Below are 15,178 nucleotides of genomic sequence, written 5' to 3' on the forward strand. Positions count from 1 at the left end.
CAAGGATTTCACAGTTCATTCATGATATCTTTTTGGACAATTTAGAGAAGTGTAAGGTGGATAATAGTCCCAATTAGATGGACACATTGTTGATAAGACAGGTCTATTTAAAGATTGTTGATGAATGGAACCATGTCAAACTGAAGAAAAAAGCTAGAAATAAGATTCTGTTTTAGCTCTTAACTACTGCATTTTTATTTTATCAGCAATTAATCAAAATTAAAGAAACCAAAATAAAAATTAAATGCATATGTAGAATCATGCTAGCAAAATTTATAGATGACACAGATCTTAGTGAGCTAACCAGTGCAACAGATAGGGAACGGACGTTCAAAATCATCTACATGGGCTTCAGTAACAAAAAGAAACAAACGAGAGGATATAATAAGGATAAAGGTAAAGTCACAGAGCTGATTAAAATGCAGCTTAGCAGAAGTTCATGTGAAAAATTATCTGGGTCTCAGCATCAACTGCAAGTTCAAGAGCCAGTAAGATGGTATGCCTGTAACACACACATGCACACACACTCAAATACAATAGCTTTTAAACGTTGGAAAGGGCCTTAGAAAGGTAGAAAAAGGCCTCAAGTCAGACCTCTCATGTTGCAGAGAAAAGCTGAGCATCCAATAATAAAAACACAGCAACTGACAGTAAAACTACATCTGGTATTTACGTAGGCTTTATTACAGACATCTTTTTCCTTAGAGTTACTTCACCGTGGTTTTGATTTGCGTGTCTCTGATGATTAATGATTCTGAGTATCTTTTCATATACTTCTTGGTCATCTGCATGTCTTCTCTGGAGAAAAATCTATTCAATTCCTCTGCACACTTTTTAGGTGGGTTATTTGTTTTTTATTTTTTGCTCTTGAAGTAAATACATTTCTCATATAGGTTGGAGATTAACCTCTTATCAGATATATGATTTACCAATATTTCCTTCCTTTGTGTTGGTTGCCTTTTAATTTTGATGGCTTTTTCCTTTGCTGTGCAGAAGTTTTTATTTTGATGTACTCCCGTTTGTCTGTTTTTGCTTTTATTGCCTAAATGTTCATCAACAGATAGATTAAGAAAAGATGGTGTGTGTATATATATATACACAATGGAATATTATTCAGGTTTAAAAAAGAGGGAAATCATCCCATTTGGGGGAAAACATGGATGAGCCTGGAAGACACTAGACTAAGTAAAATAAGCCAGACACAGAAGGACAAATACTACATAATATTACCTGTATAAGGAATCTAAAATAGTCAAACCCATAGAAGCAGAGAGCAGAATGTATTTCCCAGGGGCTGGGTGGAGAGAGGAGCAGGGAGGTATTCGTCAAATGGCACAATATTTTGGTCGTTAAGTGATGAGATGGTGTCCTGAAGATCTACAGCATAACATCGTACCTATAGTTCACGACACTGTATTGTGTACTTAAAATTTTGCTAAGAGGGTAAGTCTTATGTTAAGGGTTCTTATCACAAATGAGACTAGCAATACGTAAAGAAAAAGTATTATTTTAATAGGCAAGAGTATATTTTCACAGAGTATAAACAAGGTTGTGAGAAATCTAAAAACAATAGAGCAGATATAAAATGACAAGAGTTTTTTTTTTATTATTATTATATTAGCCTAGAAACAGTAGAACAGCATAGAGGGAAGTATTATTAGAGGCAGCATGGCAGCTGTATTCTTTCCAAAACTATAGGGCAAAACTGGAAGCTACAGATATATGTTATTAAAAGGAAAAGTTCAAGTTTAGCTTAAGAAAAACCTTTGAACGACTACTGCCACCCACTGATCAGAAAGGCCACTTCAACAAAAGCTGGGTTCCCATTCCTACTGTAGATCTAAGCTACAGACCAATAAAGATGGGGAACAGAGAAGGGATGCGTGATGCAAGAAGCTATACTAAGTGATCTCTTCTTTCTTTCTAAGATTCTACAATTTCAGAGCACAACAGGTGGTGTTTCTTTCCAACCTTTGCCTCCCATTTTCAGGATCTACACTTTCTATTCAATTTTTCTTTACACCTAAAACATTTCTAGTGCTCACTTCAGAAGCGCATATGCTAAACACTGGAGCAACAGGCGAAGACTAGCATAGCTCCTTCCCAAACATGACATGCAAATTTATGAGGTATCCCGTGTTTTGGGGAGATTAGCAGATACAAATTACTATACATCAAATAGATAAACAAGAAGGTCCCACTGTATAACACAGGGAACTATATTCAATATCTTGTAATAAACCATAATAGAAAAGAACATGAAGAAGATTATGTGTATGTATATATGATACTATATATATATCTGAATCACCTTGCTGTACACCAGAAACTAGCATAAAATTATAAATCAACTACACTTAAATCAAATCCCTTATGAGTATACAGTGGAAGTGAGAAGTAGATTTAAGGGACTAGATCTGATAGATAGAGTGCCTGATGAACTATGGATGGAGGTTCATGACATTGTACAGGAGACAGGAATCAAGACCATCCCCAAGAAAAAGAAATGCCAAAAAGCAAAATGACTGTCTGAGGAGGCCTTACAAATAGCTGAGAAAAGAAGAGAAGTGAAGGGCAAAGGAGAAAAGGAAAGATATACACATTTGAATGCAGAGTTCCAAAGAATAGAAAGGAGAGATAAGAAAGCCTTCCTCGGTGATCAATACAAAGAAATAGAGGAAAAGAACAGAATGGGAAAGACTAGAGATCTCTTCAAGAAAATTAGAGATACCAAGGGAACATTTCATGCAAAGATGGGCTTGATAAAAGACAGAAATGGTAGGGACCTAACAGAAGCAGAAGAGATTAAGAAGAGGTGGCAAGAATACACAGAAGAACTGCACAAAAAAGAGCTTCATGATCCAGATAATCATGATGGTGTGATCATTCACCTAGAGCCAGACATCCTGGGATGTGAAAAGTGGGCCTTAGAAAGCATCACTACGAACAAAGCTAGTGGAGGTGATGGAATTCCAGTGAGCTATTTCAAATCCTGAAAGATGATGTTGTGAAAGTGCTGCACTCAATATGCCAGAAAATTTGGAAAACTCAGCAGTGGCCACAGGACTGGAAAAGGTCAGTTTTCATTCCAATCCCACAGAAAGGCAATGCCAAAGAATGCTCAAACTACCACACATTGCAACTCATCTCACACACTAGTTAATTAATGCTCAAAATTCTCCAAGCCAGGCTTCAGCAATACGTGAACTGTGAACTTCCTGATGTTCAAGCTGGTTTTAGAAAAGGCAGAGGAACCAGAGACCAAATTGCCAACATCTGCTGGCTCATCAAAAAAGCAAGAGAGTTCCAGAAAAACATCTATTTCTGCTTTATTGACTATGCCAAAGCCTTTGACTGTGTGGATCACAATAAACTGTGGAAAATTCTGAAAGAGATGGGAATACCAGACCACCTGACCTGCCTCTTGAGAAATCTGTATGCAGATCAGGAAGCAACAGTTAGAACTGGACATGGATCAACAGACTGGTTCCAAATAGAAAAAGGAGTACGTCAAAGCTGTATACGGTCACCCTGCTTATTTAACTTCTATGCAGAGTACATCATGAGAAATGCTGGGCTGGAAGAAGCACAAGCTGAAATCAAGATTGCTGGGAGAAATATCAGTCCCCTCAGATATGCAGATGACACCACCCTTATGGCAGAAAGGGAAGAGGAACTAAAAAGCCTCTTGATGAAAGTGAAAGAGGAGAGTGAAAAAGTTGGCTTAAAGCTCAACATTCAGAAAACTAAGATGGCATCCGGTCCCATCACTTCCTGGCAGATAGATGGGGAAACAGTGGAAACAGTGTCAGACTTTATTTTTTTGGGCTCCAAAATCACTGCAGATGGTGATTGCAGCCATGAACTAAAAGACGTTTACTCCTTGGGAGGAAAGTTATGATCAACCTAGATAGCATATTGAAAAGCAGAGACATTACTTTGCCAACAAAGGTCCGTCTAGTCAAGGCTATGGTTTTTCCAGTGGTCATGCATGGATGTGAGAGTTGGACTGTGAAGAAAGCTGAGTGCTGAAGAATTGATGCTTTTGAACTGTGGTGTTGGAGAAGACTCTTGAGAGTCCTTGGACTGCAAAGAGATCCAACCAATCCATCCTAAAGGAGATCAGTCCTGAGTGTTTATTGGAAGGACTGATATTGAAGCTGAAACTCCAATACTTTGACCACCTCATGTGAAGAGCTGACTCACTGGAAAAGACCCTGATGCTGGGAGAGATTGAGTCAGGAGGAGAAGGGGACGACAGAGGATGAGATGGCTGGATGGCATTACCGACTCAATGGACATGAGTTTGAGTAAACTCCGGGAGTTGGTGATGGACAGGGAGGCCTGGTGTGCTGTGATTCATGGGATCACAGAGAGTCGGATACGACTGAGTGACTGAACTGAACTGAACTGAACACTTCAATTAAATATATTCCCTTACCCCAGCAATTTCACTTCTAGAAACCCAACATGAAGAAATATTGGCCCATGTGCAAAAGATATACATATAATGATAACTGTAATAGCAAAACCATAAAGGATTGAGGAATTCATACATATATATCAAGTAGAGAATAGCTAAATTATGAAACAACAGAAAAAAGAAATATATATAATTAATATTTTTTCAAATGAAACAGTCAAAATTTCATCATCTTCTGATTATTTACCCTTGGTCTGTGCCCCCAAAATGGTCTACCACCCTGCATTCATAATCATTTACAAATATCTCATCCATTTGCTCCTGTTCAGTCGCTAAGTCATGTCCAACTCTTTGTGGCCCCACGGACTGTAGCATGCCAGGTTTCCCCGGGCTTCATAATTGCTTACAAATTTCTCATCCATAGGGATACTACAAATAGAAAGAAATAGCTTTCATTTATCTCAGGAATAGTCCCAATGAGTAACACTATCACAACTGGAATTTTAACTTAATCCTACCCTATTTAATATAAAACCAGGTGTCAGTATACCCCAAGGACAGTGGATAGTTCTTCCAAGGTCAGGAATTTTGCACATATTTGGATTATCTGGTCCCTTTTGCTGAAAGAGTCTTCAGGCATGAGTGCCTATCGCACATCAGGCGCTGTGTGCTGAGTTCCAGGTCGACAGCTCTGTCTGAGGCAGGCAGGATCCCTGTCCCCAGCAAGGAATGTAGACAGAACAGAAGCTAATTTTACAGTAAAGAACTCCATGTTTATCACATTCATAACGTGTGCTCAACAAAGACTGGTCAAATGAACGAATGAACTTGACCAATTAAAAAAATAACCTCAGTTCAGTTCAGTTCAGTCGCTCAGTCGTGTCCGACTCTTTGTGACCCCATGAATCGCAGCACGCCAGGCCTCCCTGTCCATCACCAACTCTCGGAGTTCACTCAGACTCACGTCCATCGAGTCAGTGATGCCATCCAGCCATCTCATCCTCTGTCGTCCCCTTCTCCTCCTGCCCCCAATCCCTCCCAGCATCAGAGTCTTTTCCAATGAGTCAACTCTTCGCATGAGGTGGCCAGAGTACTGGAGTTTCAGCTTCAACATCATTCCTTCCAAAGAAATCCCAGGGCTGAATAACCTGGACTTAGTTAAAAATTTCCTTTATACCACCTAGAAAGAGTTTATTAAACAATAAGAATATTATAGAATAATGTAAGCATATTCAACTTCCTTAAAACTGAACATCTTTTAAAAACATTGGAAAAGCCACTTATTTGATAAGCTTCAAATAAGCTGTATTTTTTATTCAGTATTATTCCTGAGTTATACACAACTTCAACCTACCAAAAACAATTATCCCTGAATGCTTTGTCAGAGCACTTTAGGAGAGCTAAATATATACTAACATGCGTTAGGTATTTAAATATTCTGATCAAACCTTCAGATATTCAATCGAGAGAACTAGTGAGCAACTCTTTTTTTCTGTCCTGTCAGCAGGATAAGGCAATAACAATGCATCCTGTACAGCAACATCAAAAGGCATATGTTTTGTTCCCCCAGCTATTTCCAGCTACTCGGGTGAAGCTAAGAGTTGGATTTACCCAGGGAGGAAGTTGAAGGTATAGCCAAGGGAGGGATTAAAATGATGAAATAAATCCAACCTGTTCGAGGAGGGAAATGAGGCCACGAGTAGGGCCTGCTGAAAATAGCACTTAACAGACATGGGATTACTCTTCAATATTCTTTTCTCCTCAAAGGAGGAGTTCAGGGAGCCAACAGAGCATATAATGGGGTTTCCAACCAAGAGGGAATGAAGGGAAGATCGTTTCCCACCTTGTGCCTTTACAGTCTCTCAGCATCCCTTTAGCCTCCTTTTCAGACATCACGTGTCTGAAGCCCACAGCTCCGAGTCCACCATGAGAGCAGAGCCTTTCCAGCTTCTCCTCCATTAACCAATACTCCTTCCACTGAAGTTTTCTTTTGACCTTCAAAAGTATTAATAACCTTTGTTGGTGACTGGCACTCTTGCTTGTGTGAAAGAGGTTGGACTGCCAGGTTCGATCATTATGTTGTTTCTTTTTATTTCTGTCTGGCTGAAAACTAATGTCCTATTTCCAAAGTTAGAATGAAAAGTAGATGCTTATTCCTATGATCAAAATAGGTTCTTCACAGGGAATCTCACTGCAATAGATTTGAGTACACCAAAAAACAGGGACTTCCCTGGGGGATCCAGGGGTTGAGAATCTGCCTTCCAATGTGGGGGACATGGGTTCAACCCCTGGTCAGGGAACTAGGATCCCGCATGCCTCAGAGCAGCTGGGCCCACACACCATATCACAACAAGAGAGGCCTGCTCACTGCAGCTTGAGAGGCCCAAGTACTGCAACGAAAGACCCAACACAGACAAATGAGTAAGCTAATTAATTAATCAATTAAATATCAATTAATATTTTATTAAAAAATATAAACCAGTGCTGGTTTTATTCCCAGCTTACCCTTGACCCCATTATAGTGAGTGGGGGCAGATCTCACCACTCCTGACCTTGGCACATGCTGGTGACCAAGAGGAAGGCAGGCAACAATGGCAGTTCAGCTGTCCCAAAGGTGCCATCCAATGTTTCGCATCAGTCTCTTTGGCCAAAACTTAGTCCTGTGGCCACACCCAGTGGTTGTAGGCAAGCACCAGGGTCAGCAACACACCTATCCAGTCAGTGGAACATTTTCATCCACTTAGTCCCAAGATGTGCTGAGTCACTAAAAGATCCATATATTCATATCTTGTTGTTATGCCCAAATAAAAGATGATCCTGTGAGCTGTCACACAGTGCCAGTTTTACGTTTACAAATCTGACTCTCCTTGTCCTTACCAGCCCTGTGCTTAGTCATTCAGTCATGTCTGACTCTTTGCAACCCCGTGGACCATAGCTTGCCAGCCTCCTCTGGCCATAGGATTCTCCAGTCAAGAATACTGGAGTGGGTTGCCATGCCCTCTTCCAGGAGATCTTCCCAACCCAGGGATCAAACCCAGGTCTCCCACATTGCAGGCAGATTCTTTACCATCTGAGCCACCAGATTCTGCTTCACCTTAAACCTCCAGCTTCCACAAAATAAAGGTGATTTCATTTCATTTTTGAATCTGAAATATATGAGCTCACCCAGCTAAAAGTTTATTCAATGAGTAAGTGAACCAATGAGACAGTGAATGGACTACTAAACTGGTAGGTGAATCTGAGGGAAGAAATGATGATATATGTTCCAAGTATCTAATTTGACTTAATTTTTAGATCACAGTGAATGTATTTAGCTTCTAATTATGTCCTGCCTCAATTTTCAATCCATTGGGGAGAGAAAATTTTAAAATTTCAATATTTAGAATCAGTTCAGTTGCTCAGTCATGTCCAACTCTTTGTGACTCCATGAACCGCAGCACGCCAGGCCTCCCTGTCCATCACCAACTCCTGGAGTTTACCCAAACTCATGTCCATTGAGTCGGTAATGCCATCCAACCATCTCATCCTCTATCGACCCCTTCTCCTCCTGCCCTCAATCTTTCCCAGCATCAGGGTCTTTTCAAATGAGTCAGCTCTTCGCATCAGGTGGCCAAATATTGGAATTTCAGCTTCAGTATCAGTCCTTCAAATGAACACTCATTACTGATCTCCTTTAGGATGGACTGGTTGGATCTCCTTGCAGTCCAAGGGACTCTCAAGAGTCTTCTCCAACACCACAGTTCAAAAGCATCAATTCTTTGGTGCTCAGCTTTCTTTATAGAAATATTTAGAATAGATGAATTTAAAATCAGATGCCTTAGTAAAATGTGATTCTTTTCTTAAAAGGGCTCAGTGGACATAAATATGAGGGTAGTTTATATCTTCCTCATCTTTAAAAATATTTACTATGCATTCACAGGCAGAAGGTGGGAGAAATGCTTCCAAGAAAGTTAAACAAAAAGTTATCTTCTATCTCAAAACATGTAGCAGGACACTATAAACAGATTCTATACATTTCCCTCTTTCTTTGATATGTACTATATATCAATACCTTTGGTTAATTAATACATAACTAATAACTGAGAATTTTATACTTTTATCATTTTACATGTAAAATTGTTTAGATACAATATATCACCGTTTCAGGGAGAAATCATGGGCAGGTCAACTGTCTTTGTAATGAGATTATAATCCGATCACTTTCTTCCATTAAGAAGAATTAACAACAACTAGAGGTATTGATGGGGCTTCCCTGAAGGATCAGACCTAAAAAATCTTCCTGCAATGCAGGAGACTTGGGTTCCATCCCTGGGTCAGGAAGATCCCCTGGGGGAGGGCATGGCAACCCACTCCAGTATTCTTGCCTGGAGAATCCCCAAGGACAGAGGACCCTGGCGGGCTACAGTCCATGGGGTCGCAAAGAGTCGGACTGAGCGACTAAGCAAAGCACACAGCACGGAGGTATCGACAGTCTTTAGTTTTTGGACACCTGGTGTGGGATGATACTATAGAAAGCAGAAATAAACTTCACTTTCTACTGTGCTGAGTGCTTATATGGTTACAGTGATGGGTAAATAGTGGGGGTAAAGTTGCATCTTGTGTTTAAACAGTAGACAGGAGATAGAGAAGCCTGTTGGTGTTGCATGCACATTGCTTATGAAACTCTAGATTCATGTGTGATGGAGGAAGAGCAACACCTAGTGGTAGAATGTATCAGCTGCACCCACCAGGGAGCTGGTTGGAAGTCTTCCAGGAAGTAGTCAAATATTTCAGCCAGATTTTTTAAAAACACATTTCAGGCATCTTAAATGATAGCATCTTTAATTCCCGTGATGGTGTTTGTCGTGTATGTCAGTTACAGATTTGAGTCAACTTAATCTATTTGAATATTTTCCCAAAAAAGGCATAGATGATCAACATATGCAAGAATTTAGAAAAAGATCCAGTACTTTCTAAACTTTTCACAGATACCCAAAGCATGTATGGTAAAATATGCAGGTTAAAATAGCATATTTTTTAGCTGATCTAAGAGTTTATTTAAGGCAGGAGGAGAAGGGGATGACAGAGGATGAGATGGTTGGATGGCATCACTGACTCAATGAACATGAGTTTGAGTAAGCTCCAGGAGTTGGTGATGGACAGGGAGGCCTGGCGTGCTGCAGTCCATGGGGTCATAAAGAGTCGGACATGACTGAGCGACTGAAATGAACTGAACTGAACTGAGAGTTTGTTTAAGTATTACTTATCTCAGTCTACTAACACATTTGAGCAAAAGAGTGCTGCTTTCTTAAGCAAGAAGTTGTATTTCACTGAGATTATTTCAAGAACTTGGAGGTACCTGTAAATAGCTACTCTGAAATTCTCTTTTCTTCAAGCAATAGATGTCATAAACATAATACAGTATTCCACACACTTTGGACACAATAAATTAATAACTGAGTATTTAAAAATATATATCATGGAAACTAGTTTTAATTATATAGCTTATAGTTTAGTTGATGATGATAGTGGCAAGGAGAAATAATTGGGAATATTATAAATAAGCATTTGTGCATATTTCAATTACTAAAATTTTATCCCCTTGGTGGGAGCATAATCATATGAATTTTGTCATCTGTCCTTGAGACCCTGACGTAAAAAAGAAAGAACTGTTAAATTCAAATTAACCTAGTTTGTTTTTATTCACCAAGCTCCTTTTTCTCAAAGTAGACATCACACACACGTGCACACACACACACACACACATACACACCAGCCAGGCCAATCATCATATTCCACCCCGTGGCCTTTGGGATTATTCCAGGACTGTCCAATCAAATGCAGCTTCCAGAAGTGAAGTCCTGAGCCAGAACTGGTGGAGAAGTCCGTTCTTTCTCCTTTAATGGGCAGCTGTAAGGGGTGATGCTCCAGCCATAAGAAACAGCACAACAGAGAATGAAATGAAATAGGAAACAGGAGAGGAGAAAGAGCCTTTAGGACATGAGTCTCTTGTTCTGGCTGCTGATGTCCTTGGCTCCTGTTTCCTGTTCCTGTTTCGCTTTCTCAGTTTCTCTTCCCATAAATCTCTTTGAGACAAAATCTACTTTGAGATATGTTTCTGCAACCTAAGAAGAATTGACTCATACTGCATTTTTTTAAAAAGCATAACTGTGGAAAACAGTATGGAGGTTCCTTTCAAAACTGAAAACAGAGCCACCATATGATCCAGCAATCTCACTCCTGGGCATATATCCAGAAAAGAGGCAAACTCTAATTCAAAAAGATACATGAGCCCCAGTGTTCACTGCAGCACTATTTACAATAGACAGGACATGGAAGCAACCTAAATATCCAACAGAGGAACGGATAAAGAAGACGTGGTACACATATGCAATGGAATATTGCTCGGTCATAAAAAAGAACTAAAGCCATTTGCAGCAACATGGATGGAGATTATCATACTAAGTGAGGTAAGTCAGACAGAGAAAGACAAATATCATATGATATCACTTCTTGTGAAATCTAACTTTTTTAAAATGACACAAATGATCTTATTTACAAAATAGAAACAGACTCACAGATTTTGAAAACAAACTTGTGGTTACCAAAGGGGAAATATGGGTAGGAGGGATAAATTAAGAGCTTGGGATTAACATTCATACATTACTATATATATAATAGATAACTAACAAGAACCAGCTGCATAGCATGAGGAACTCTACTCAATATCCTATAATATCCTATCTGGGTAAAAAATCTGGAAAAAAAAATATATGTACACTTATAACTGAATCACTTTATTGTATATCTGAAAATAACATTGTAAATCAACCATATGCCAATGAAATTTTTAAATTAATTAACTAAAAACAGCTGAATGGATAAAGAAGATGTGATGCGTATACACATATACATACATACACACACACAGTGGACTGTTAGCCACAAAAAAGAATGAAATATTACCATTTGCAGCAACATGGATATGTCTAGAGATTACCATACTAAGTGAAGTAAGTCAGAAGAGAATGATAAATATCCTATGATTCACTTATATGTAGAATCTAAAAAAAAAATGATACAAATTAACTTATTTACAAAATAGAAATAGACTCACAGATATAGAAAATAAATTTATGATTACCAAAAGGGGAAGGGTAGGGGGATGGAAAACTTTGGAGTGTGGGATTAACAGATACACACTACTATATATAAAAAGGATTTACTGTATACACAGGGAACTATATTCACCATCATGTAATAATCCATAATGGAAAAGAAACTGGAAAAGAATGTGCATACATATATTTGCATAACTCAATCAATCTGCTGTACCACTGAAACTGGCACAGTGCTGTAAAGCAATATACTTCTATTTGAAAAGCAAAAATGAAAGTCACTCAGTCGTGTCTGACTCTTTGCAACCCCATGGACTACACTGTCCATGGAATTCTCCAGGCCAGAATACTGGAGTGGGCAGCCATTCCCTGCTCCAGGAGAATCTTCAATTTAAAAGATAATAATACAGCAGGAACCAGCACAACATTGTAAAGCAATTATCCTCCAATAAAAGATACGTAAGTAAACAAATCATAAGCAACTAAATACAAATAAGTCATAGCTCTGATCATGCTACTCCAGAAAATCTCAGAAAATCTCCATGTTCTCCATTGCTTAAAAAATAATCCCCAAGACCATTGGGATTTTTGATTTGACTCTAATCCACCTTTTCATCCTCATCTCACTTAATCTAGTGAAATTCAATTATTATTTGTTTTTTCAAAACACGTATTACTCCACTTCATGCATTCTGCCCCAGGAAAATTATTTTCTGCCTCCAGTCACCCAGTTGCCACCTTATGAAACTATACATTTGTCAAGGTCAAGCACAAATGATTGATATTCCATAAGTCCTTCCTCATCACTCAGTGAATCAGTTAAATTTAGGTTAAGATAGCTATAAAGGAAAATCTAAAATCACAACAGCTTAAAGAAGTGAGAGATTCTTTAATTTCATAAGTTCTTCCTCATGTAAAAGAAGCCTGGATGTAGACATTCCTGGGCTGTTACAGTAACAATGTGGACATCAATGTATAGCATTCTATGCTGCCTAACAAATTAGCCCAAACTTAAAAGCTTTAAAAAACACACATTGATTATCTCAAAATTTCCACAGGTCAGGAGTCTGATTATGGCTTAGCTGGGTGGTCTCACAAGACTGAAATCAGGGTGTTGGCTTGGCTACATTCCCTTCTGAAAACAAAGGAAGAATTCCCTTAGGTTATTAGCAGAATTTATGGACTTGTGGCTGTAAAATTCCTGGAGTGTTATTTCTTCCAGGCTGGCAACAAAGGCAAAGACTCTCTGCTGGTTGTAGTCTCTGAATTCTGGGAAGGCTTAGCCCTTCTTTTAAAGGGCTCACTTGATTAGGTCAGGCCTACCCGGAACAGACTCCCTTTGATAAACTAAAAGTCAACTGACAAGGGGCAAAAATCACATTTAGAATCAAACTTTAGAACTTTTTGCATTTAGAATCATACTTTATCCAGTAGTCATATATGTATGTGAGAGTTGGACTATAAAGAAAGCTGAGCACCAAAGAATTGATGCTTTTGAACTGTGGTGTTGGACAAGACTCTTGAGAGTCCCTTGGACTGCAAGATCAAACCAGTAAATCCTAAAGGAAATCAGTCCTGAATATTCATTGGAAGGACTGATGCTGAAGCTGAAACTCCAATACTTCAGCCACCTGATGCGAAGATCTGACTCATTGGAAAAGACCCTGATGCTTGGAAATATTGAAGGCATGAGGAGAAGGGGACGACAGAGGATGAGATGGTTGGATGGCATCACCGACATGATGGACATGAGTTTGAGTAACTCCAGGAGTTGGTGATGGACAGGGAGGCCTGGCATGCTGCAGTCCATGGAGTCACAAAGAGTCAGACACGACTGAGTGACTGAACTGAACTGGAGGGACCTTAATTACATCTGCAAAATTCCTTCACTGGTGGCTCAGGCAATAAAAAATCTGCCTGCAATGCAGGAGACCAGGGTTTGATCCCTATGTTGGGAAGATCCCCTGGAGAAGGAAATGACAACCCATTCAAGTATTCTTGCCCGGAAAATCCCACGGACAGAAGAGCCTGGCAGGCTATAGTTCATGGGCTTATAGAGTCAGACATGACTGAGTGACTAACACTTTCCCCTTCACTTTGCCATTCAATGTATTATAAACATGGGAGCAACATCCCATCTACCTTGCCAAATTCTGTGGATTAGAAGAATCAAGTGCTGGATTTCTTCCCAATTTAATGAGAGAATATTATACAAGGGTGTGACTTATTGTTGGTGTACCATGTGTCCATACAATCAAGGACCCAGGTCCTCTATTTTTTCTGTTCTAACCTATTACTAGTTTCCATCCTCAGATTTCCCTCATGGTCCAAAAAGGCTGCTAGAGTTCTAACCACCTCAGCCACCTCACCCACTTTAGAGAGGAGGAAAGAAATAGAGCAAAAAGGGGAGTCTCTTCCCACTTGGCCCCAGCAGAGAACAGAGCAGTCAGGCAGAAGTAGAAGAGGCGAAGCCTGGTGGCTCTGCTGCAAAGCCCCCTGTTCATTCCAGGATTTCTGTGGCTCTTAAAATTCACCTTCAGGACACCACCTAAAGCCTAAGTCAGTGAGATTCTGGGACAGATGCTCCCGAATTACAATTTGAGAAACTCTGATCCTTTAAACAACTTGATCTTGAGATCATTTTAATACTATAGAGTAAAACAATGCTTACATGGTATGTCTTAGGTTATTGAATATATAAGACCAATGCTTTTTAATTTAACATAGAAATTAGTGGGAAAGGCAAGAATGAAAATCATCAGAGACAAACCGGTGAGGTTGGGTGGGGATGTCTGTGGATAAGGCACAGCCAACAAAGTGCAGGCATGGAAGGAAATACATAAGGTACAAACCAATGAAAACGTGCAGCCGGTAACTGAAGATTAAAAAGGTTTACTCCACGAGAAAAAGAAAGCCCCAAGGAGGAAAAACCAATTTTGGAAAATTGTGAATATAGCTTTATAAAACCAAATGCAAGAGAGACTCAAAGAATAAATTACAGCAAAAAAAAAAGAAAAAGCTTTCAAAGCACACAGAATTTTTTAATATATCGTTCAGCACCCTTACTCACACACACATATGTTTTTTTACTTTGCAATAGTAACATTCAATGTCAGCAGAGATTTTTTTCTAAGCAGATGTTCTTTTTCCTTTATGAGCCAGATTATAAAATTTACATCCAACACTTTGCCCTGGGCTGGGAGGCTAAGTCTGCCCTCTCCCAACTTTTCTCCCTCATTCCATCTTTCTCCTGCATCCCCAGCTGGGGCTCCCTCGGCCTTGTACCCCATCTGCTATTCTCTCTCTTCTGTAACAGGCGTTCCTGCTCTACTGACTTCTTCTCTGGCTGTAAATATATTCCCCGTCTCCTTTCATAAAAAATACCCTCGAGTGTCCCTGCATCCCCGTCTTGTTCCCTTCGCAAAGTAGTCCCCCACCAACCATATGCAAGCTGACATCACTCTGCCACTGCCACCCTCGTCATCACTGCCCACTGCTTCTCCCCTATTTGTGCGCTGAACGTGACAAAGATCCCCAGAGGCCTCGGTCGCCAACTCTAACTTCTTTTCAATCCTCACCTTCCCCCAAACTCTGTGATGTGTGACTCGGTTGATCACTCTGTGTCTTTGAAACTTTTTCTTCCTTTGGGTTCTGAAAA

This window comes from Capricornis sumatraensis, chromosome 12, assembly GCF_032405125.1.
Source record: "Capricornis sumatraensis isolate serow.1 chromosome 12, serow.2, whole genome shotgun sequence".
NCBI lineage: Eukaryota > Metazoa > Chordata > Mammalia > Artiodactyla > Bovidae > Capricornis > Capricornis sumatraensis.